This window comes from Callorhinchus milii, unplaced genomic scaffold (genome assembly GCF_018977255.1).
Source record: "Callorhinchus milii isolate IMCB2004 unplaced genomic scaffold, IMCB_Cmil_1.0 Scaffold3, whole genome shotgun sequence".
In the NCBI taxonomy this organism is placed as follows: Eukaryota; Metazoa; Chordata; class Chondrichthyes; order Chimaeriformes; family Callorhinchidae; genus Callorhinchus; species Callorhinchus milii.
In genome coordinates, this window is record NW_024704744.1 from 18718997 (window position 1) to 18741547 (window position 22551).

At 41.8% G+C, this 22551-nt stretch overlaps 1 non-coding gene across 1 annotated transcript; it reads right to left on the reverse strand.

Annotated features, from left to right (window-relative positions):
* Positions 1–20861: 20861 nt before the first annotated feature.
* trnas-uga lies at positions 20862–20933 on the reverse strand. Its single transcript has one exon. It is a non-coding gene; the product is annotated as a tRNA-Ser (tRNA).
* Between the last annotated feature and the right edge of the window lie 1618 nt (positions 20934–22551).

Genomic DNA, 22551 nt, shown 5'->3' on the forward strand with positions numbered 1-22551 from the left:
CAAGCAGCCAATCTACACACAGTAGGGTCTCACAAGCAGATATCAAGTGAATGACTAATTTATCTGGGGGTTTGTTTGCCAGGAATGCAGGAGAAAGAAACTCTTCTCTTTCCAAATACTGTCATGGAAACTTTACCACCCACCTGACAGTCAGATGGTTACCACAGTTTTGATATTTTTTCCAAAGTATAGTATATAAAAAAAATCTGAATTCACCAATTCAGGGCTCAATGTGTAGTATGTATTAATAATAAATAATCATCCTTGCACTTTTTGCATCAGGCGATTATCTCAAAGCACTTCACAAGATTTTATTGCAAAGTGCAGTGACTGTATTTTGTAGGCAAAAACATAACTATTTGTATCTCCACCCAAGCAAACTCATTAAAGATTGCTAGACTCAAAGCAAATGGCTTGAAAAAAAAGGGTAGACCAACCAGGAAAACTGTGAAAAGATTCATTTAACTGCTTCAACTAAAAGAATCTTGCTTCTTCTTTCGGGTGTATCACATTCACCAATACTTTGGAGATTATCTGAAATCTCTAGGTTGCATTAAATAAACACTAGGATATTCATTTGCATCATAATAAGAAATATTGTCTCTTTTCCTTGGTTTGCTCCTGGTATTGTTTCTGTCATTTAAATTCACCTCCACTTCTTCCTTATTGTTGTTGTTCCTTTCAAACATACAATACAAATTACATTTGTAAAGTGTCTTTTGAGTCAGGAGGACGTCCCAAGTCGCTAGATAGTCAGGGATTTGGACCTGAGCTGGGAGTCGGGATCAGGGAGGGTGAAGGCTGGAGGGTGGCTGAAGGCTCGGTCGAAGTGGAGGGAAAGGAGAGAGCGAGATGAAGGGAATGTGGAATGGAGTTCCATAGGGTGGGGGCAGAAAGGCTGAAGGCCTGACCGCCAATGGTGGAGCAGGCTGGACGGGGGACATGGAGCAGGCCAGAGCCTGCTGAGCGGAGGGAGCGGACAGTTAATGTGGGGTCAGCAGGTCGCTGAGTTCGGGAGGGGCAAGGCCGTAGAGGGCCTTGAAGGCGAGCACGAGGATCTTGAACTCTATCCTCTGGGGGTTGTCTAATATGTATACTATTAACTGACATAGTTTGTTATTTTCTTAATTTAATTAATCTGTTACTATTGGTATTGTTTCCACATTCCATTCCTATACTTTTCACCGTTTTCCTTTCAAAGACACATTCACACATAAATCCATATCCTCGATGCACATCTTGCTCGGAATATAGCCACATCAAAGCAACCATCCTGGGATATATAAAACAGCTCAATTGTTATTCATGGCAATATGTACCACATATCATCACCCTTCCCACAGGAGAGAAACAAAACATGATAATGTACAGTTTAATGTATTGTCATTAACCAAAACTAATATGCAGACAGTGGACTGCTTGGCTTGGTTTACAAAGACAAGAGGATCTGACAGCTATGATACTCCCAGGCCTAGAAGTACTGCCTTGAATGTTTGTAGTTCATTCAGATAATCAGGACTCATAAGGCACTCAGGTGGCATAGTATTCCATAAGGATATGGCTTGTGGCTCAAAGCAGTTCAAATAATAAGTTGGTGAATCCTTCAGCTTACACAGCACACACGTAGAATAATTCAACAAAATTCTGCATAAATGCATAACCGAAAAGGATACAGATAACCTAATACAATAATAAAAATGCATCATTGACACTGTGTGTCAGACTGCCTCAGTTGGCAACTCAGGTTAACCCTCAGTTTTGGGGTCAAGCCTCACATCAGGACTGGATTGATGTCATATTTGCTTATATTTTGCCCTCAAAATATAGTCAATTCACTTTACAATATATTCTGTGAAGCGCTTTGAGACGTCTTGAAGACACGATAAGGCGCTATATCAAATGCAAAGATTATTATTAAAAATAGTCACTATATTTGACAGAAATTACTTAGGAAAGGCCTTTCACTATAAGATAAGAAAAATGAAAGTTATTTCTTTTAAAAGAGCAAAGGACAATTCGTGATATTTTGCTGTTGATACAAAAACAGTGATACCATCACTATCATCTTTAACAATTTCTTTACCCTCATCTTGGCACTGTTACTGCTTTCAGAAAGTGCCCCATTAAATAACACATTAAGGGAATGCAAATATCTGAAGATTTGAGACATTAATTCAACCTCACTTGTTCTGTTGCTTTTCAAGCACCAAAAAACTTTATTGGTTTATTATGCCATCAGCACCACTCAATTGCATTGTTGCATGGGACTCACTGCCAGCTACCATATATCTTTTCACCACGTGGATCAGCCATTCTAAAGTGCTGCAAATGAAAATTGATCTGATACCCGGATGTACAATACTATGCAACACATTATATCTTTGCTTTTATTACATACTTTACATTTGGGACATCCTCCTGACATGAAAGGCTCTATATAGATGTGAATTCATATTGTATTTATTTATTTTATCATCTTTACTTTAATTCAGGATGATAAAATCCTATTCTCTGTGGGGAAAGCAACATTGTTCTAATCTTTATATTTTTAAATTATGAATCTCTATCATCAAGTTCAGTAATTTTGAACACTATCCTATAGTTCAGCTTTTGCAATCTAAATCAAAGAGCTTTCTTATAGTTATATAATCTATGCCTTTCAATCATCTTTTTACAAATACTTGTTTGAATCTGCAAGTTTCTCCTCAGAAAATAGAGCTGTGCACTCCAGAATCAAATAATCTGTGTTATTTTTCTCTCCAACCCATCCAGCATTTTAAAATCCCTTTGAACACAAGGTCCCGCAAACGACACTAAACTCCAAAAGTGGCCTCAACAGTGATTACAACAACAACCACAACAACAAGATTACATTTGTATAGCGCCTTTCATGTCGGGAGGACGTCCCAAGGCGCTGGACAGAGTACAGCATTTCAGATCCGAGCTGGGGTCGGGGGGGGGGGGGGGGGGGGTAAGGGAGGGGAAGGGAGTTGGCCGATGGTATGGTGGAAAAGGGAGGTCTTGAGGCGGAACTTGAAGGAGGCTAAGGAGGGGGCGAGGTGGAGTGACTGGGGGATGGTTGGGGGCAGAGTGGCTGAAGGCTCTCCCGCCAATGCTGGGGCGGGTAGTTCGGGGGACTTAGGGTTAGGGTTAGGCTGAGCGGAGGAACGGGCGGGTTGGTAAGGGGTTAGGAGGTCGCAGAGGTAGGGTGGGGCGAGGCCATGGAGGGCTTTGTATGTGAGGACCAGGATCTTGAACTGGATCCTCTGAAGAATAGGGAGCCAATGGAGTCAAAGGAGATGGGGTGACGGAGTTTGGTGCGGGAGAGGACACGGGCTGCAGAATTCTGGATTATCTGCAGCCTGTGGAGGGAGGAGTTGGGAAGGCTGACAAACACGGCGTTTGCATAGTCGAGTCTGGAGTTGATGAAGGCAGAGGTGTGGAGTCCTGTAGCTCAGTGGTTAGAGCACTCAACTTGCAAGCGAGACACCTGGGTTCATCCAGGCAGAGTGAAACCTTGGGCAAGTTTCCTTACTCCACACGCCTAATAATAATCTCTCCAAAACAAAAACCAACAATAAATTGGTCATTTTCAATCCACGATTGTTTGTGGGACACTGCTGTGTGCAAGTGGCTGCCACGTTTCGCCCACAAATATACAGTCAATTCACTTTACAGTATATTCTGTGAAGCACTTTGAGACGTCGAGGAGATATGGAAAGCCCTACATCAAATGCAAGGATTATTATTGTTATCATAAGGCATGAACAAGAGTTTTAGCAGCCTGAGGGGTAAGGTAGTGGCGGAGTCGGGCGATGTTACGGATTATACATGATTATATACATTGCCTCCTTGACCTCTCCGCCATCTTCAACAACATTGACTACTGCATCCTGCTCTATCATTTCCCTTCTCTGCTCCATTTTCACAATTCTGTTCTATCCTGGCTTTACTCTTCCTTACGTCAGCATCTTCATTTTGTAAGTGTCTTCTCACATTCTCCCTGGTCACAAGCAGTGTTCCTCAGAGCTCTATCTTCAGTATTTTCTTTTTTACCATCTATATGCTCCAACTTGGTGATATCATCCATGGGCTTCAGGGTCACTTCCACATGAATGCAGATGACAAACAACTTTATCTCTCTGCCTCTATCCTCAATTCCAGGGTCAATGCTGTTTAGACCGATTGCCTGACCGGCATCAAGTCCTGGATGAGCTCTAACTTTCTTCAGCTGAATGTCAACAAGAATGAGGCAGTTTCTGCTTAGTTCCTGTCAGATCCTTTTCACCTCAGCTGCTGACCCCAATCGACCTGCATGGATTTGCATCCACTTCACAGAGCCATTGTGGAACCTACAACTTCAAGCCGTACGTCTGGGTTCTCATTTGCACAGCTTTCCCTCACCTTTGCAGCATCACCTGCCTCAACAGTATATCTCCCCCTGGGCTGCTGAGAACATCATTCGTATCTTCAACATGTCCAGACTCGACTACACCAACATCTTACATTCACTTGATGTTGGACCTTCCATGACACCACTGCATTTGAATTGATAATCCTAATGCTGGGGTCTAAATTGCAGTATTTCTTAATGAGATTTCTACATAAGGAAGGTCTTACAAATAGGGATTCTTTCCAGTATCCGGGAACTCTGACACAATCTACATCTGGAGTGCAATTCCCAAGGACCTACATAATTCTAATTGGATTCCTTATTAAACAATCCTATTGGAAAATACTGCTATTTGGAACATTATTATGACACACATCTGTTTTCATTATGTATCCTCTACATTACCATGACATTAGTCTACATGAAATGTTTTAAAATTATTTGTCAAGTACACTAATAATAATCAGGAAACATTTATTTTCATACAAGTATCAGACCGAGTTTTGAGCTCTCACTATAAATAGCAAGATAAATCCTGTGGAAATTGGAATCATTGAATATACTGTATTTGTTGCTCTGCATTGTCTTCACCTATGTTCTTTAAACCGGACCACACGTCCTTCTTGAAGATGCCTTAACATTCGCTGTCTGATTGGCACAAGTCAAGCATAGCAAAAATATGTCAGTTTTATTTTCCACTTGCCAGCAGCTCCCCTGTGCCCCATGTCGGCATCTCACTTCTACATTGCCAAATGGCCTGGGACTCAAACACTGAATGTTTAATTCAGAAACAACTGTGTGCAACTGGACCGAGCAGACTAACATTCCTAGTTAGAAAGATGAGTGTGCTGTAAGTCACAGCTATGTGATATATTTGCCTGCGAGTAATGTTTGAAGCAGTTCCAAGAATGGAGAAGCGAAGTTCAGCTGGTCACTTACCAATACCTAAACATATACAATGATGTATAAAGCACCAAGAGAGGAATTGTATTCTCATTTTAATTGCTAAACAAGAATTTGAGAACCAAACAATAAAATTGGCATCTTCAGACTTTTTTTTCCAAAACAGAAATCGTGTCATTGACAAGTTCCTCAATCTAGTAATTTCCCTCTATTTTGAAAAAAATACCACGAGGTTGGGAGACCATTTGAGTAGTTCTGTGAATAACCAGGGACATGCCATAGGGAAGGGGAGTGGGGTGTGTTGTAATGTGAGGAGCCCAAATCATGGCATAAGAGAAGGAATTAGCCCTTTAGTTTTTACAACAACAACAAGATTCCATTTATTGAGCGCCTTTCACGTCGGGAGGACGTCCCAAGGCGCTGTACAGTTAGGTCAGGACCTGAGCAGGGGGGAATGGTCAGGGTGAGGGGAGGGAAGGTAGGGAGCGAGGAGGGGGTAGAGAGTCGAGAGGGGAGCTGAAGGCACGGTCAAAGAGAAAGGTCTTGAGACCGGCCTTGAAGGAGGAAAAGGAGGAAGCAAGGCGAAGGCACTGGGGGATAGAGTTCCAGAGCCTAGGGGCTGAGAGGCTGAAGGCCCGGCCACCGATGGTAGGGTGGTTGGGGCGGGGGATGTGGAGCAGACCGGAGCCAGAGGAACGGAGGGTACGGGCAGGTAGGTTAGGGGGATAGTAGGTCAGAGAGGTAGGGGGGAGCAAGGCCGTGAATAGCCTTGTAGGTGAGGGTGAGGGTGAGGGTGCTGTCAGTAAAGGTGGCTTCATCGGAGTATAATAAATATGTGCATCTTCTACTCCAGTTAATCCTGGAGGCGAAGGGCAACCCCAGGCTCCTGTTGTCCACTACCAACCGGCTCCTCCAACCTCCCCGCTACACCTCCCAGATTCTTTCCTCCGACTCCCACTGCGAGGAAATGCTGGACTTCTTCGAGTCCAAAATTAAGGGAATCCACTCAGCTGCCACTGCCCTCCCAACTTCCACCCCCTCCCTACCCCACCCCACACTCTGACCACTACCCATTCCTCCTTCCACACCTTTGAACATGTCACCCCCTACTCTGTCATCACCACCATATCCTCCATGAAGCTCACCACCTGCTCCCTGGACCCCATCCCTACCCCTCTCCTTAAATCCCAGCTCCACTTCCTTGCCCCACTACTTGCCGACATCATCAACCTCTCACTGTCATCTGGCACTGTTTCTAGCCCCCTCAAAACAGCCACTATCACCCCCACCTTGAAGAAACTTCCCTTGACCCATCACAGCTACCGGCCCATCTCCCATCTCCGCGTTTCTCCCTAAGGTCCTTGAGATAGCCGTTGCCTCCCAGCTTCGCTCTTTCCTTTCCTCCCACTCCCTCCATGTCCACAGCATGGAAACTGCTCTGGTTAAGGTCACAAATGACATCCTAACCATGTGTGACCAGGGCTCCCTCGTCTCCTCGTCCTCCTTGACCTCTCCGCGTCCTTGGATACTGTGGACCACTCAATCCATCTCCACCGCCTCTCCTCCCACCTCATCCTTCAAGGTTCTATCCTTGATTGGTTCAGGTCCTACCTTTCACCCCGCCTCCACTTCGTCTCAGCAAACAGCTTCTCCTCAATCCCCTGCAGTGTCTCGTGCGGCGTTCGTCAGGGCTCTGTCCTTGGTCCCCTCCTCTTCATCCACTACATCTCCTCCTTTGTGACACCATCCGCAGACATGGGTAAATTTCCACATGTATGCGGATGACATCCAACTCTATCGCTCTGCCTCCACCCTCAACTACAGGATTACTGGCATCCTAACCGACTGCCTGTCTGACATCAAGTCCTGGATGAGGGACAACTTTCTCCAACTGAACGTCAGCAAGACTGAGCCCCTCCTGATTGGCTCTCGCCAGCGCCTCTGCACCTCTGGAGCTGGCAGCATCAGCATCCACAGCTGCATACTCAACCTCACTAAGCCAGTCAGGAACCTGGGAGTCTTGTTTGACCTGAACTGTTCTTTCTCCCCCACATCCGCGCCATGACCGGCACTGCCTACCACAACCTCCGCAACATTGCCAGACTCCACCACTGCCTCACCCCTCAGGCTGCCAAAACCCTCACCCATGCATTTGTCACATCAAGGCTGAATTATAGAAACTCCCTCCTCATTGGCCTTCCCAACTCTTCCCTTCACAAGTTGCAGATCATCCAAAACTGCAGCTCGTGTACTCTCGCGCGCCAGGCTCCGTGACCCCATCACTCCCACTCTTGACTGACTCCACTGGCTTCCCACCCCACAGAGGATCGAATTCATGGCCTGCTCCATGTCTCCCACTCAAACCGCCTTACTATTGGTGGCCGGGCTTTCAGCCTCTTTACCCCCACACTCTGGAACTCCATCCCACAGTCCCTTCAGCTCGCTTCCTCCCTTGCCTCCTTCAAGGCCGGTCTCAAGACCCTCCTCTTCGATTGTGCCTTCAGTTGCCCTCCCACCTCTCTTCCTTCCCTCACCCCTACCACCCCTCCTCTATGCTCAGGTCCTGACCCCTGACTGTCCAGTGCCTTGGAACGACCTCCCAACATGAAAGGCACTCTATAAATGTAATTTTGTTGTGTGCATACATTTTATTAACAATCTTACGTTACTTTTTCAAATTATGTAAAGGCCTCGGCAATTTTTTTGTTTTCAATTAGTTTTGATTTCCTGTTGGTTCAATGAAGTCCAATTGGTAAAACTGGTACATTTCATTGAACTCGTATGAAATCTACTAGTTTTACATTGCGATGATCACAATCTTTATTTTCAGTAAATGAACAAATATTCTTGTATTTCCAAAAGAATAATCAGCTTTCAGTGAATAAACTATACCAGCGCATGCATCCCTTAAAAGGGAAATCAATTAATTGCATTGATGTCCTTCCTTACTTAGAATTATGCTGTTTAGATTAAAGGAACATGGAATCCCTCCAGTTCTCTACTCCAGTTCCCTGTTTACATGGCGTTGACTGAACTCACTGTGGGACCTGATTGAAATCTCAGCTGTTTCTGCCACATCTTCATCCTTTCTCAGCTGATGGTTGATCTCACATTCCAAGGACACGAGCAGTGAAGGAATGTAATGCAAGCATACTGGCAATTCTGCTGTCAATAAATAATGTTGACAGCTAGATATAAAATTGCAGCAGCGTTCAGCCAAACACATTCATATTTAGTTATTACTAAAAGGTTAGCAAGACTCAAATATGATATGAGCAATCTGATTTTGGGAGGGGAATTTTTGGTTTCATTTTTTACTTTGATTTTTGACATGTATTTTCGATCTTGATTATTGATCATTCAGTTCAGTCTTATTAGCTTATTTGTCTTACTGAATATCAGTTCTCATTTTATCTCAAATACCCGTCTTATGAATCTTGCTAATGTTTCAATAGAAACCTTACTGCGCATCATGTACTAGTTGCATTGCTCACCCCTGATTAAGCGCTCTGAGATGCCAACTGGAGTGGAGGGCGCTTTATAAATCCAAGTTGTTGTTGTTGATTACTGTGCAAATAAGAGAACTTTTACAAAAACATATTAGGATACAATGGGAGATCCATTATTTGGAACAATGTCAATGGTGCTTCAAAGTCAAGTATCATTGATAACCAAACAATAATTAAACATCCGTTTATATGCATTGATTGCAGCTTAATCCAATCAGAATTATTCCATGCTTGTTTATTTCTCCGATCCTCGTTAGAAGTATGCATTCAAAATTCACATGTAATTTTACTGAATGCTTTTTTGTGTATACAAAGCACACATAAATAAGAGTACAAAAGAATGGAAGTGATGTTAATTTTTTAGGAAACCTTGGTTAGACCACATTTGGAATATTGCTTGCAGTTCTGGTAAACATATTGAAGGCAGGATATTGTATCATGAGAGAAAATGTAGTATAGATTTGCAAGGATGTTACCAGGATGAGTGTCTACTGTTATCAATAAAGATTAGACAGGTTGGAGTCTAATCTCTCTCGAGATAAAATGATTGAGAGGATGTTTAAGATTATGAAAGGTGAACACTGAGAGGCTGTTTCCATTTGTTGGAAGTTTAGGAGTAACCTCTTTATGCAAAGAAGGTGAAAGAGTGAACCCCACTGCCAGTTGAAGCAAAAAACAACATATTTAAAAATTTTGGAATTGTCTTCAATTCAGTCTAACATAGAAGCTAAATTTCTACAGTTCTCAAACATTTAAGAATTTCAATTACTTTAATATTTTCTAAAAAATATGAATATGACTCATATTAAATACAAAATATGACTGATACATGAGCATTTTTGATCCTGTAGTTATTAGCTGTGTAGCTATATTAAACATAATCAAAATTATTTCAACAGATCCAGATCCTGTCATACCCGGTGTGATAAAAACAAACTTATCTTCATATTCATTATTTTCTAACAAATCCCCCACCCTTTGGAACTCCATCCCGGAGTCCCTCCGATTCGCCCCCTCCCTTGCCTCCTTCAACACCCGTCTCAAGACCCTCCTCTTCGACAGTGCCTTCGGTCACCTTCCTTCCCCACTCCTGCCCTCCAGCCTCCTTCCCCCCATGCCCGCCACCCTCCCCGATCCTGACCCTCAGCTCAAGCTGAAACACTGATTGTCCAGCCACTTGGGACGTCCTCCCGACGTGAAAGGCGCTATACAAATGTCATTTTGCTGTTGTTCTATTTAGATTTTTAAACTTAAATTTAACTTGAACTTAACTAGAAGTTGGAAATGTGAAAAATAAAAGTTTTTACAATATACATTTCTTAGTTACCTAGTATTCTGACAAAGTAACAAAACACCTGCTCAGATGTTGTATTTCCCCCATGATATGATGTACAATATCTTTGCTATTCCAGCAGGTATCCATCCTGTCTTATATGCAAACTTCTTTATGCTTTGGCTCAGTGACTAAATGTTGCAGTCCTGAAGAGCATAACCAGTAGGATTCAATGCTTAATTGGTGGGTTATGCTGCATGAGCTAATTGCTTGTTTTGGGAGTACAACAATTGGTCTCAGTGTTGCTGGAATGAGGCAAAGAGGGAAAACAAATTGGGCAATGTTGCAATTCCTCATTGCTAACTGCTGACTGCTGCAGGAAAGTGTGCAGGTAGGCAATCGCTATGGGTTGGATTCATTTAGCATGATCAAATATACTACTACCCCAGGGTCAAATAGATTGCTAACACTATGTCTAGGCTTAATCACGGTTGGGTAAGGAAGTGGATGAAGGCAGGTGCGCATTGTAGTACATCTGAGCATAAATCACTACCTTCAAGTCAGGGAATACCCAATCCGAACATTTATAGGAACGTAGGAACAGGATTAGGCCTTTTGGCTCATTAAACAATGCCCCACCATTTTCCAAGGTCATGGTCAATCTGCAACTCATTTCCACTTCCCTGCTTTCTATCGATATTGCAAATATTTATAATAAAAATAATAATCCTTGAATTTGATATAGCGCCTTATCACGTCTTCGAGAACATCTCAAAATGCTTCACAGAATACACTGTAAAGTGAATTGACTGTATATGTGCGCAAAACATGGTGGCCAATCGCGCACAGCATTGTCCCACAAAACAGTCGTGGATTGAATGATTAAATTATTATTAATATTTTTAATTTATTTTTGTTTTGAGGGGATTATTAACTCCGGAAAAGCAGTCCAGCGATCAACTAACAACCAGGTTTCTATTTAAATTTTTAATTTTTAAATTGACTCTGCCTCCCCTGCCCTACGGGGGAGTGAATTCTACACTCCCATCATCCATGCGTGAACAATGTTGCCTTATTTCACTGCTAAATGGTTTAGCCTCAGGTTTAAGACTATGGCCTCTAGCCCTCAATTCTGTGGAAGAGGCTCCCTAGGGAGACGGTTGAAGCAGGAAGTGTTGATTCTTTCAAACACAAATTAGATCATTTTCTTTTAGGAAATAACATTGTGGTATATAGTACATAGGTAGTTTGGGACATATGTGCCAGGAAGGTGGAAGGCGAACTAGATGGACCTTGGTCTTTTTTCGTCTAGCATTTCTTATGTTGTTATATTCTCTCAGCAGAGGAAACAGTTGTTCACTATCCAGCCTGTCAAATCCTCATAATTTGATACATCTCTGTCAGCCTCCTGAACGTGAAAAGAATACAATCCAAGTTTTCTATCCTTTCATCATAATTTAGGCCCTGGTCACGAGAAATCATTCTAGTAAATTGATGCTGCATATTCTTTAAGGCCAATATATTCTTCCTGATATTTGGTCCCCAAAACTTTGCACAATACTCGGATAGAATCACTTCTACGCCTTCATCTACAATAGATTGTTAATATATACAGTGAAAAGCTGGGGCCCCAACACAAATCCCTGAGGAACACTGTTCATTACTGCTCGGCAGTTAGAAAATATTCCCTTTATCCCAACTCACTGTCTCCATTTTCCCACCTAATGCCAATAGGTTGCACTCAATCCCATGTCCTTATTTTTTGTCAACAGCTTCTTATGTGGAATTTTATCAAATGCCTTCGGAAAATCCACTTAAACAACATCCATTGACCCTCCCGTGTCCACCACTTTAGTCATCACTTCAAAATATTACACCAAATTTGTCAACCAAGATCTACCCTTTACAAATCTATGTTGACTTTTCCTTAATCAACTTATACCTGTCAAAGTGGTCATTTTCTTTATCTCTTATAACAGGGTCTGAAATGCTGTACACTGTCCAGCACCTTGGGAAGTCCTCCCGACGTGAAAGGCGCTATACAAATGTAATCTTGTTGTTGTTGTAGATTCCAATTAAATCTATATTAATAATAATAATAATCTTTGCATTTGATATAGCGCTTTTCACGTCAGGAGGACGTCCCAAAGCGCTTCACAGAACACACTGTAAAGTGAATTGACTGTATATTTGTGGGCGAACCCGGCAGCCAATTGCGCACAGCAATGTCCCACAAACAGTCGTAGATTGAAAATGACCAATTTTTATTATTGTTTTTGTTTTTGGAGGGATTATTATTAGGCGTGTGGAGTAAGGAAACTTGCCCAAGGTTTCGCCCTGCCTGGAATTGACTCAGGTCTCTCGCTTGCAAGGCGAGTGCTCTAACCACTGAGCTACAGGACTCCAATATTGCACTGTTGACGAAAAAGAAAGCCTGAAAGCACTTAACAAAATATAGTGATGAATATCAAGCAGGAAAATAAAAGATTTAAAGACTATAAGCACAGTCAAACAGATGTCATTTTAGAATATTTTTGAAGAGAGGGCGAGAGATATCAAGGAAAAATTTGCTAAAATCAGAGTTACAGAAAACAGAGCATAAGCCACTGATGAAGGAGTAAAAGTTGGCACTGAATCATTTGATCTCCAGTATCTTGTTCCCCTAGACCACCCCCAATGGGAGTGGGATTGTACAACATCTATCACCTCCCTACATCAGCCTCAGCATTTGCAGATGCCAGTCTCCTCATTGCATCCATCCATTGACACCTAAGAATCAGTGGATGGATGAGAGAAGTGCCACCTTTCTATCATAAGTACCTGCATTCCTGTGTATGCAGAAGTGGTAAAACCTTCAAGAAGGATCTCAATCAGTGATTGAGGTAGCGACATGATTTATACCTCATCGGAAAGGTCTTGCACCTGTGAGTGATATGGGCATATTTGTTTTTGGGTATCTCCTATCATTTATAAGTTATTTCAGTTCTGAATTTTCATTGCAGTTACACCTGGTGGTCGGCAAGTCAAAGTGGCGCCATAGCATCGAGGGTCACAGAGCATCGTATGTACGCACACACTGCAGTTTCACCTGGTGGCCCTGTCAGTTGACCGTGGCTGTGGCATCATGCGTCACAGAGCACGCACATAGCCAAACAGCTGTGGGAAAAAAATAAAGACCACAGGCGAAGCTAAGCCGCGGCAACAACAACAAATTACATTTTTAAAGTGCCTTTCACTTTGGGAGGATGTCCCAGTGATTATAAATTATACATTTATATTCATCATTATAAAAATGATGCCTAAGCGAAAATCAAAAATCAAACCTTTCAAAGATAAGTAAAAATGCAAAAAAGAGAAGGCCCATTAAATGAAACTGAAGAACAAAGTCCTCCCACAGGAGTCCTCCCAGATGAGTATAGATAAAGATGAAATGTCTGTCTGTGTGTCTGTCTGTGTGTCAATCTACATTCCATATTGGATCCTTTGGTTCCAAGGGTAGCTCCAAAGGGTACAGCTAGTATTTTATATATTTATTTATTTGCTCTGTTTTTACAAGCAGTGGAGTATAATCTACTGAACAGAGAGCAGTGCCAAACACATTTTCATGCCAAGCACTGCCACATCATGGCTAAAAGACAGTGGCAAATGAATGCTGGAACAGAAGTTCAGAATGAAGAAAAAGTAATCAAAACCCACTGAGTGAAATTGATCACATTAAATTTGCATTGCCATGAATTCTCCATGACTTAATAACCCAAGGGAGGCAAAGCTCTAGGTAAAGCTGTTAGGGAAATTGTAAAAGTTCTCCTTGACCTACAAACCTAACCTAACAAAAGCTTTATTGAGAATCTATATTATGCAGCACTGAGTTCCACAGTTGACGTTCACAAGATCTAAAAAGATTGAACACACAGTGTTCTGTATTTGATCACCACCTATACTTGCAGTTATTTGTATATTTTCAAATGGTTCCAGAATTAGATATTCACCCAGGCCTTTTTTGAAAGAATTAATAAGCATGCTCTTAATGGGAATCCATGCTACATGTCGCCTCCACTGTGGGAATATACTATTTTAACCTTTTGCTCTTTTCCCTTGGGACACTGCAAATCTTTCTCGTCTTGCAAGCATAGTTTATGTTAATCAACCTGCGTACATCCATATTATCCATAATCTTTATTATTTCAAAGACTCGGATGATATCTCATCTCAATTGGTAATCCTATAGTCAAAATAAAGTCAATTTTGCTGACCTTGAGATGTATTCTGAAATTTGACTAGCCCTGTTGACAAAATATTTTTTAAGTGACAGGCAACTCAATTCTTTCAATTAATAGAGTATTATGAATAGTTATTAATAATGTTCACAGCTTTCTTTCTCTGCACCATTACAAAAGATGGATATTCCCCTATTCTTTAAAAATGATACCTGTGTCAAAGTTCATCACCTTACATTTACCTAAAAGTAATTCTAACTCCATCCCAGAGTCCCTCCAACCTGCCCCCTTCCTCCTTCAAGGTCCATCTCAAGACTTTCCTCCTTAACCACACTTTTGGTCATCTTTCTCCTCCCCACCACTTTCAGCTCCCATCCCCAGCTCGAGTACCAAGCCAGGACTGTCAAGCACCTTGGGACATCCTCCCGTCATGAAAGGTGCTAATGTAAATTTGCATTGTATTGACATTCCCTAATCTATCTCCTGAATTTCTTCACATCCCTTGAATTCTACTTGTTTTATTGTCTTCAGAGAGTTTGTATTATTCAAAGTATCCTCTTTCATATCTTTTATGATGACAGACCAACCAGCCTAGTTCATCAGCAAACATGCAAGGGGAGATCTGTCTTTGGAGTCAAGAAATGCTTCTCACTTACGGCTATTAATCCTGCAAGACAAAATCCTAAAACTGGTTAAACTCAGCAGTAATCCAATATACTCTTCCATCAAGAGTTATATTGTCACTACAGTGCCACACTGTGACAACCTTTCTTTCTCTCTCNTGATTCTCATATGTGATACGACTTATGCAAATTTCACATAACTCATACTTTGCATAAGTCATATTAAATGTATGGTCCCAATCGATACAACTTATGTGATGTTTACTGTACTTAAAAGGTTAGTAGGGCTCAAAGTAGAAAAGTCACCAGGTCCAGATAGGGTGCATTCTAGGTTGCTGAGGGAAGGAGGGTGGAAATAGCGGAGCTTCTGGCCACAATCTTTCAATCCTCCTTGGATATGTGAGTGGATATGGGAGTTCCATACAGTTTGTGTATATAATTCAACAACAATAGCAACTTGCATTTATATAGCGCTTTTCATGCCGGATGGCGTCTCGGAGCGCTTAACAGTGGCAGAGCACGATGCCGAGCCGGGGGAGGGGGAATTTGACCATAGGCATGATCGAAGAGGAAGGTCTTCAAGCGCAACCTGAAAATGGAGAGAGTGGGGGTAAGGTGAAGGGATTGAAGTAGAGAGTTACACAGCTTTGTGGTGTAGTAGCTGAAAGCACGGCCGTTGATGGTGGGGCCGAGGGACAGAGGGACCAGGAGGAGGTGGGAGCCAGTCAAGCGGAGGCAGTGGGTAGCAGTGTACTTCATGTCTGACAGTCCAAAATTCTAGTTTCAGGATTGAGAAGCTCTCCATTTTGAATATTGCTTTTAATGTATTTATTTTATATTTGGAAAATACAAAGCTAATGGGTTTAAAATATAGTGCATACCTATATTTTATATATTATATGTATATTTAATATTAGGCATTATCCAATGTGAGGAACAATGGTTTGTCTTAACCAGATTTGTGGAAGGAGCCATTGGAATCATTAATGTGTGTACGGGTATGGATGTGTGTATCCAGACCATCTTTATTCAGACCGTCTCTGGCTGTAAAATGAAAATTTATCAGACTTAACAGAATGACATCAAGTGGATGATGTACAGTGAATCATGTTTTGACAATATGCTGCATACTTCACTATGCATGTTTGTTATTTCCTATTAAAAGCACAGATTTTTTTTATTCGCGAGTTCAACAGCTTGAATCATTAAAATGTTAATGTCACTGCTTTGATTTGGGCTAATTTTGTTTCCCTGCCTTTTTAAGCTAATAGGAAATTCTTCGAGAATACCAGTGATAATGTTGTATTGTGACTCTGTGTCGCCTGACTGATTCTCCCAAGCAGAGTCAAAATACTTCAGATATTAACTCGTAAATTAAATGGACTGTCAAGACACACGGTATGTAGGTACTATATATAGTAAGTCCAAAATTTCAAAACCTGATATCAAGGAGTCCATACTAATATTGGATTTTGAGATCACATTTCAGATGTTCAAAATGCACGTATTAGTACAGTACTCGGAAAAATATGGAAGATTCACTGATTGCTCATATTGGATTTGCAAGATTTGACAACCAATTGTTCATGTTCCTATTAGGTTTACAAGATTATATAGTCAATAATTAATGTCCATATTGGATTTTCAATGTTATGTAGCCAATAATTCATTTCTTACACTTTTTGAATTAAGAACTGTAATTTCCTTACAATTTTATATTAGTGATGATTTAATAAATGGTCTATTGTGGTGCTACAAGCCTGTTTTATCAGCTGCCCTTTGGGAAGTAAAGCTTTGAATCATTAAAATGTTAATGTCACTGCTTTGATTTGGGCTAATTTTGTTTCCCTGCCTTTTTAAGCTAATAGGAAATTCTTCGAGAATACCAGTAAAGTAAAGCTTTTGGGAAGTAAAGCTTCCCAAAAGTAAGAACTTACAAAAGACCATTCAGCAATAACCAACGAAAAAGGTCATGAAGGATTGATAATGGTGGAATCATCACAAACATTATTCTGCAGATTAAACAGCAGCAGCAGTCAGACAACTGACACGTGCAAATTAATGCATCAAGCAATTGTTCAGAAAGTGTGAAGAGTGATTATTTTCTGTCCACCGGATCTGTCCCCATTTCTGTTGGAGGTTCGCAAGAAGCAGAAAGGCAAAGATGCGTTGCAGTCCTGTTTTGACTGGCTGGGAGCCCATTCCAGATGCTAGACTAACCAGTCTATAATTTGCAGATGAATCCTCTCTTTTTTGCCAACCAGATAAAATCTGCTGTACTCCAATCCTCAGGCACACTTCCAATGTTTATAGAGCTCCGAGAAGTATTAACCTTGAGGATCATTGGGTGTATCCTTCTTCCTTGTTTGATATTAATTACGTACTTTGAAATTGTTATTTTCCTATCTTAAAGATGCCCGAACCAAAATGACTACATCTACAATTTGACTAAGTCATCATTTGTGAAAATTGAAAAGAAATACTTATTTCTGTAGTGTTGTGAAAATGAGGATGAACAACAGCCAATTTTTGTACACCTGTGTCAACCTTGTGTCAGCCTAGCTCATTTGGTATCTCTTTCTGCTTCATCTGTTCACCAAAGATCAGCTACCAATGCTGTTCTTTTTCAGTCATTTTGCTGTTTCCTTTTCTCCTTAACTTTCTCTGACTTCCACTGTGACATTCTGTGCTTTGTTACTTTTGTTATGACTCCAGCTCACAATCTCTTTCTCTGAGACACCAACCCAGTGACCACAACATTAGCTGAGGTTATACTGCATAGTCTGTGTTTGACCTTATAAAAGGTTTGATAAGGTTTGATAAATGGGTCGTTTCCATTTGTAGGTGAGTTCATAACAAGGGAGAGAGTGAGAATGTGGTCTCACTGGCTGACAGAAGCCATGGTTGAAGCCGAAAACATCAATGTATTTAACAAAAAAACATGAAGCACATGTGGTAGAAGGGAATAGTGAGGTAAGGGAAGGGGGTAGGAAATTAAGTTAGGTGGAGGCTCAAGTAGAGTATAAACGTTGGCATAAATTAGTTGAGCCATATGATCTGTTTAATTGCTGTACAGTCTATGCAATCCATGATTGTGCCACTTCAATATGGTCTCTGTACTGAATGGGCACATTAATTAACATCAGTTTAACTGGCATTGATTGATTTGCAGTGACGCTCCTAAAACCGCTTCCAGGGGATAATGTCAAAATCTTAGTTGTCCGGGGATAGACAGCTTCAATTCTTGGACTCAGCGTAATTAGGAGTGTAACTGTGGACTGACAACTTCAAATTGCTCCACAACCAGCACCTCAATTAAATCAGTGTCGTTGTTATCAGGGGGAATATTAGTTGCATACAACAGACATGAGAACAGCTGCTTGCAGAAAATGTTTCCAGCACTTGTGCTTGGATTGGGATTTCCACTGAATATGAGAATTCCATACAGATTACTCACCATGGCATCAATCTCCCAATCTTTGTCCATTTGCTTCTACTGATAAAATATCCAACAGCTGGTTCAGTTGCAGCGTCCCAAGCTCGTCCAACAAACACGACCAAAGAAGCATGAAATGGAGTTATCTGAAAAATGAGGAAAAATACTTTCAATATAAGTTTACAGTAGTATTGCAATATGTAAAATAAACCAAATAAGTTAAATAACTTATTGTCCTTAGAACCGAAACTCAACAACTTGGATTTACTCACACTCATTTACATAAGGAATCTTTCAAAGCAGCTAATATTACATTATCAATTCAAAACAAATTCAAAAAGGTGATAAGCCTCTTTCTAAAAGTATGTTCTTTTTGTACTGATCAAGGGGAGGAACGGAATATTTTTTCACTTTGGCTTTCCAGTTAAGAGATCAGGATAAAGCATGGAGTTCTCTCTTCACAAACATTTTCTAGTGCAGATGTTACCTATTATAATTTTACTACACATGCCATACCTCTAACCTCTTCTTTATTTTTACCGATCCTCTCCGTTACCTCTGCTCTCCTCAAGGTGGTGACCCATGCCGAAGTGGAGATCTACAAGCACCAACAGCCCTCTAGTATCTCAACCCAAGTGTGTACATTCTTCATCTGAACAGCATCGGAGCAATTCAGCCATATGTTTGTGTGTGAGTGGATGGGGTGAGTGGGATGGGTGCGGGGGGGGTGGTGTTGCAGAGAAATATCACAGCTTCTAAAACACATTTCCCAAGATGAACTTCCAGTCGTGTCACTAGATCGGAGTTGAGCAGGAACCCTGTCTCTATTTGTATCCTCTCTAGCTTAAAAGCTTGAGGCCAACTGCAGCACCTCCAATTGCCATCCAGAGTATAAGATTCACGTATCTATAAAGATGATAGGAGCATATGAATTGCTTGACTAAAAAAGACCAAGGTCCATCTATTTAGCCTTCCACCATCCTGGCAATTGGATGCTACAATAAATGGATCAATAGATCAAACCTCGGACCTTCACATTCTGTATTGTTCATTACCACAACATATGGTCCTCTCTCTGTGTAAGGCATCTGTAAGCAGGGTTTCCTCAGAGCTGAGTTGGCTCTAAGTTGATGTGCTTGGTAATGGAATGTTGGAATCAAATCAATTCTGTGGCATTTTCAGTAAATCCAGTTCCTGAGCCAGACAGGTTCGCTGTACTCCAGGGCACTGCGGATGACAGACCTGCGAACTGGCTCAATCGACCGGACTTGCAGGTGCATACTGCTCACTGTGGGCAGGGATTCTTCTCACTTGGCTTCTTTTAATCTGCAAGCCAAAGCCCTAAATGGTATTAACCATAGGCGCGGGTCGAAGAGGTTAACAGGAGGAATTTAAAGATAGATAAAGAGAGGGTGAGGCAGAGGGATTGAGATGGGTTAATGACTAAAGGCATAGCCGCTGATGATAGCACAGAGTGATGAGAGGATGTGCAGAAGGGAACCAGTGGAGCCTGGTGAGGGTTGGGATGATTGGACTGTGGAGTTTAGTATGGGTGAGGATGTGGATGGTACAGTTTTGTACAAGTTGGACCTTGTGGATGATGGAACTGGGGAGATCAGCCAGGAACGCATTTTAGAAATCAAAGCAGGAGGTGATAAAGGAATGGATGAGGGTTTCAGCAGGTTTTAGGATGAGATAGAATCAGAGGCAAGTGATCTCCGACCTCCTAACCCCCTACAATCCTGCGCGCTCCCTCTGCTCAGCGGGCTCCGGCCTGCTTCACATCCCTCAACTCGCTCGCCCCACTATTGGCGGGCGGGCCTTCTGCCACTCTGCCCCACCCTCTGGAACTCCATCCCAAAGTCCTCTGCCTTGCCCCCTCCCTTGCCACCTTCAAGACCCTTCTCAAGACCCTCCTCTTCAACCGTGCTTTCAATCTCCCTGCTTCCCCCCCTGCCCTCCTCCCTCCCCGACCCCAGCTCAGGTCCATAACTCTGTCTGTCCAGCACCTTGGGACATCCTCCCAACGTGAAAAGCGCTTTACAAATGTAATTTTGTTGTTGTTGTTAGTCAGGTGAAGGTTTTAGATCCTGGGGCACTATTCAAAAAGAGAAGGGAGTTTCCCCTGGTGCCTGGCCAACAATCCCCTCAAATAAATTGATCATTCAGTTCATGGCTGTCTGTGGGATGTTGCTGTCCACAAACTGACTGTTGCGTTCATCTACAAAATACAGTTACTACACTTTACTCTAAATTCTGAGAAATGCTTTAACATTATAATCCTTGCATTTGATATAGCGCTTTTCATGTCTTCACAATGTCTCAAAGCGCTTCACAGAATATACTGTAAAGTGAATTGACTGTATATGTTGTGGGCAAAACGTAGTAGCCAATTGCGCATAGCAGTGTCCCACAAACAGTCATGGATTGAGTGAGTGAATTATTATTGTTTTTTTTGTTGAGGGATTATTATCAGGCGTGTGGAGTAAGGAAAGTTGTCCAAGGTTTCACTCTGCCGGGAATCGAACCCAGGTCTCTCGCTTTCAAGGCGAGTGCTCTAACCACTGAGCTACAGGACTCCTTAATCAAAGATGCTTTGAGACATCTTGCATTGAGTTGAATGCAAGAATTATATTATTAACCAATAAATCACTAGCAACCTTTTTTTGGTTGTCAAATGTATAATTAAAGCCACCTCTAATTACCTCTGTTGTTATAATAATAATAATAATAATCTTTACATTTGGTATGGTGTCTTTCATATCAGTAGGAGTCCCAAAGGGCTTCACAGAATATAGTGCAAAGAGGACTGACTATGTTTTGTGGGTGAATGCAGCAGCCAATTTGTGCACAACAATGTCCCACAGTGAGCTATGGAGTGAATGACCAATTTTATTGGGGGATTGTTAGCCAGGGACCAGGAGAAACTCCCTTCACTTTTCGAATAGTGCCGTGGGATGTTTAACATCCACCTCAACAGGCAGAAAGGGCCTCGGTTTAACATCTCATCCAAAACATAGCACCTCCAACAAAGTAGCAGAGCCCCAGCGCTGTATTGGAGTGTTAGCATAAGTTCCAAGACAAGAAGTGGAGCTTGAACCACAAACGTCTGACTCAGAAGCGAGAGTGCTACTAACTGAGCTAACCTGGCCCACACATGTGTATTTGCACATGGTTAATGGTTAACATAGATAATTCAACCCACAAATTGAACTCCTCTGGCAAACATGAAATAATCACTCTGATTATTTGCTTCCCCCTACCTTTGCTCCCCCCTACCTCTGTGACCGCCTAATCCCCTACCATCTTGCTCGCCCCTACCTCTGCTCCCCCTTTACTCCCTCCTACCTTTACTCCCGCCTACCTCTGCAACCTCCTCATCCCCTACCATTCTAATCCTGTGGTGGGTGTGGTGGGTAAAGCTACAGTCTATGTCCAGGAGTTTGCGGTTCCGATCTTGGTCCATGCTGAATTTGCTGGTCAGTGCCAGGGCTACATGGGAGGCTAAATTGGGTCCAGGATTAGGGAGGAGAAAGACAAGACTGGGCTCCTGCTCCTGATCTCTCTTCACCCTCTAGTATGGTGTATGTGGATTGTGGATGTGGTCTGGTCAGGCTCAACAGTAATGTTCTCTGCAGTTGAATGGTTTGCCAACGCTCACTGCCAATGCTCACACATGAACAATGGCCACTTGGGTGGGTAATAGAGTGTAACCAGTACCTGCAGAACCACACCAGAGGGTAAGAAAGCCACAGACCAGGAAAAGGATAGTTACCAGTAAGGAAAAATTAGAAAAATAACCGGACTCACTGCATTTTAAGAAAAAAAATTCCACAATAGTATAAGTATATTGTTTCACCCAATTTGATTCTGCAAGATCCTTAATGGGCTAACAAACAGTTCTTATATAAAAACTGTTAGTTCACTTTGTTGGGAGTTTTATAAAATATTAAAACGTCTGTGCTTGTTTTTTTCTGGGTAGAAATCACCTGCTGTTATGACTGTCTGTTTGGCTCAGTAAATGTTTTCTTTCTAAATGGATAATAAGCAGTTCATTGAGCTGAATAGTGTATTGCTGACTCGGTACAACATGCTTTTTGCAATCCATTTAGACACCAGAACTGGGGTTTTGTGATCAGTTTTTTTTTTACTTACAATGTAAACCTTTGTCAATTTATTTCACACTACAATTCAGAA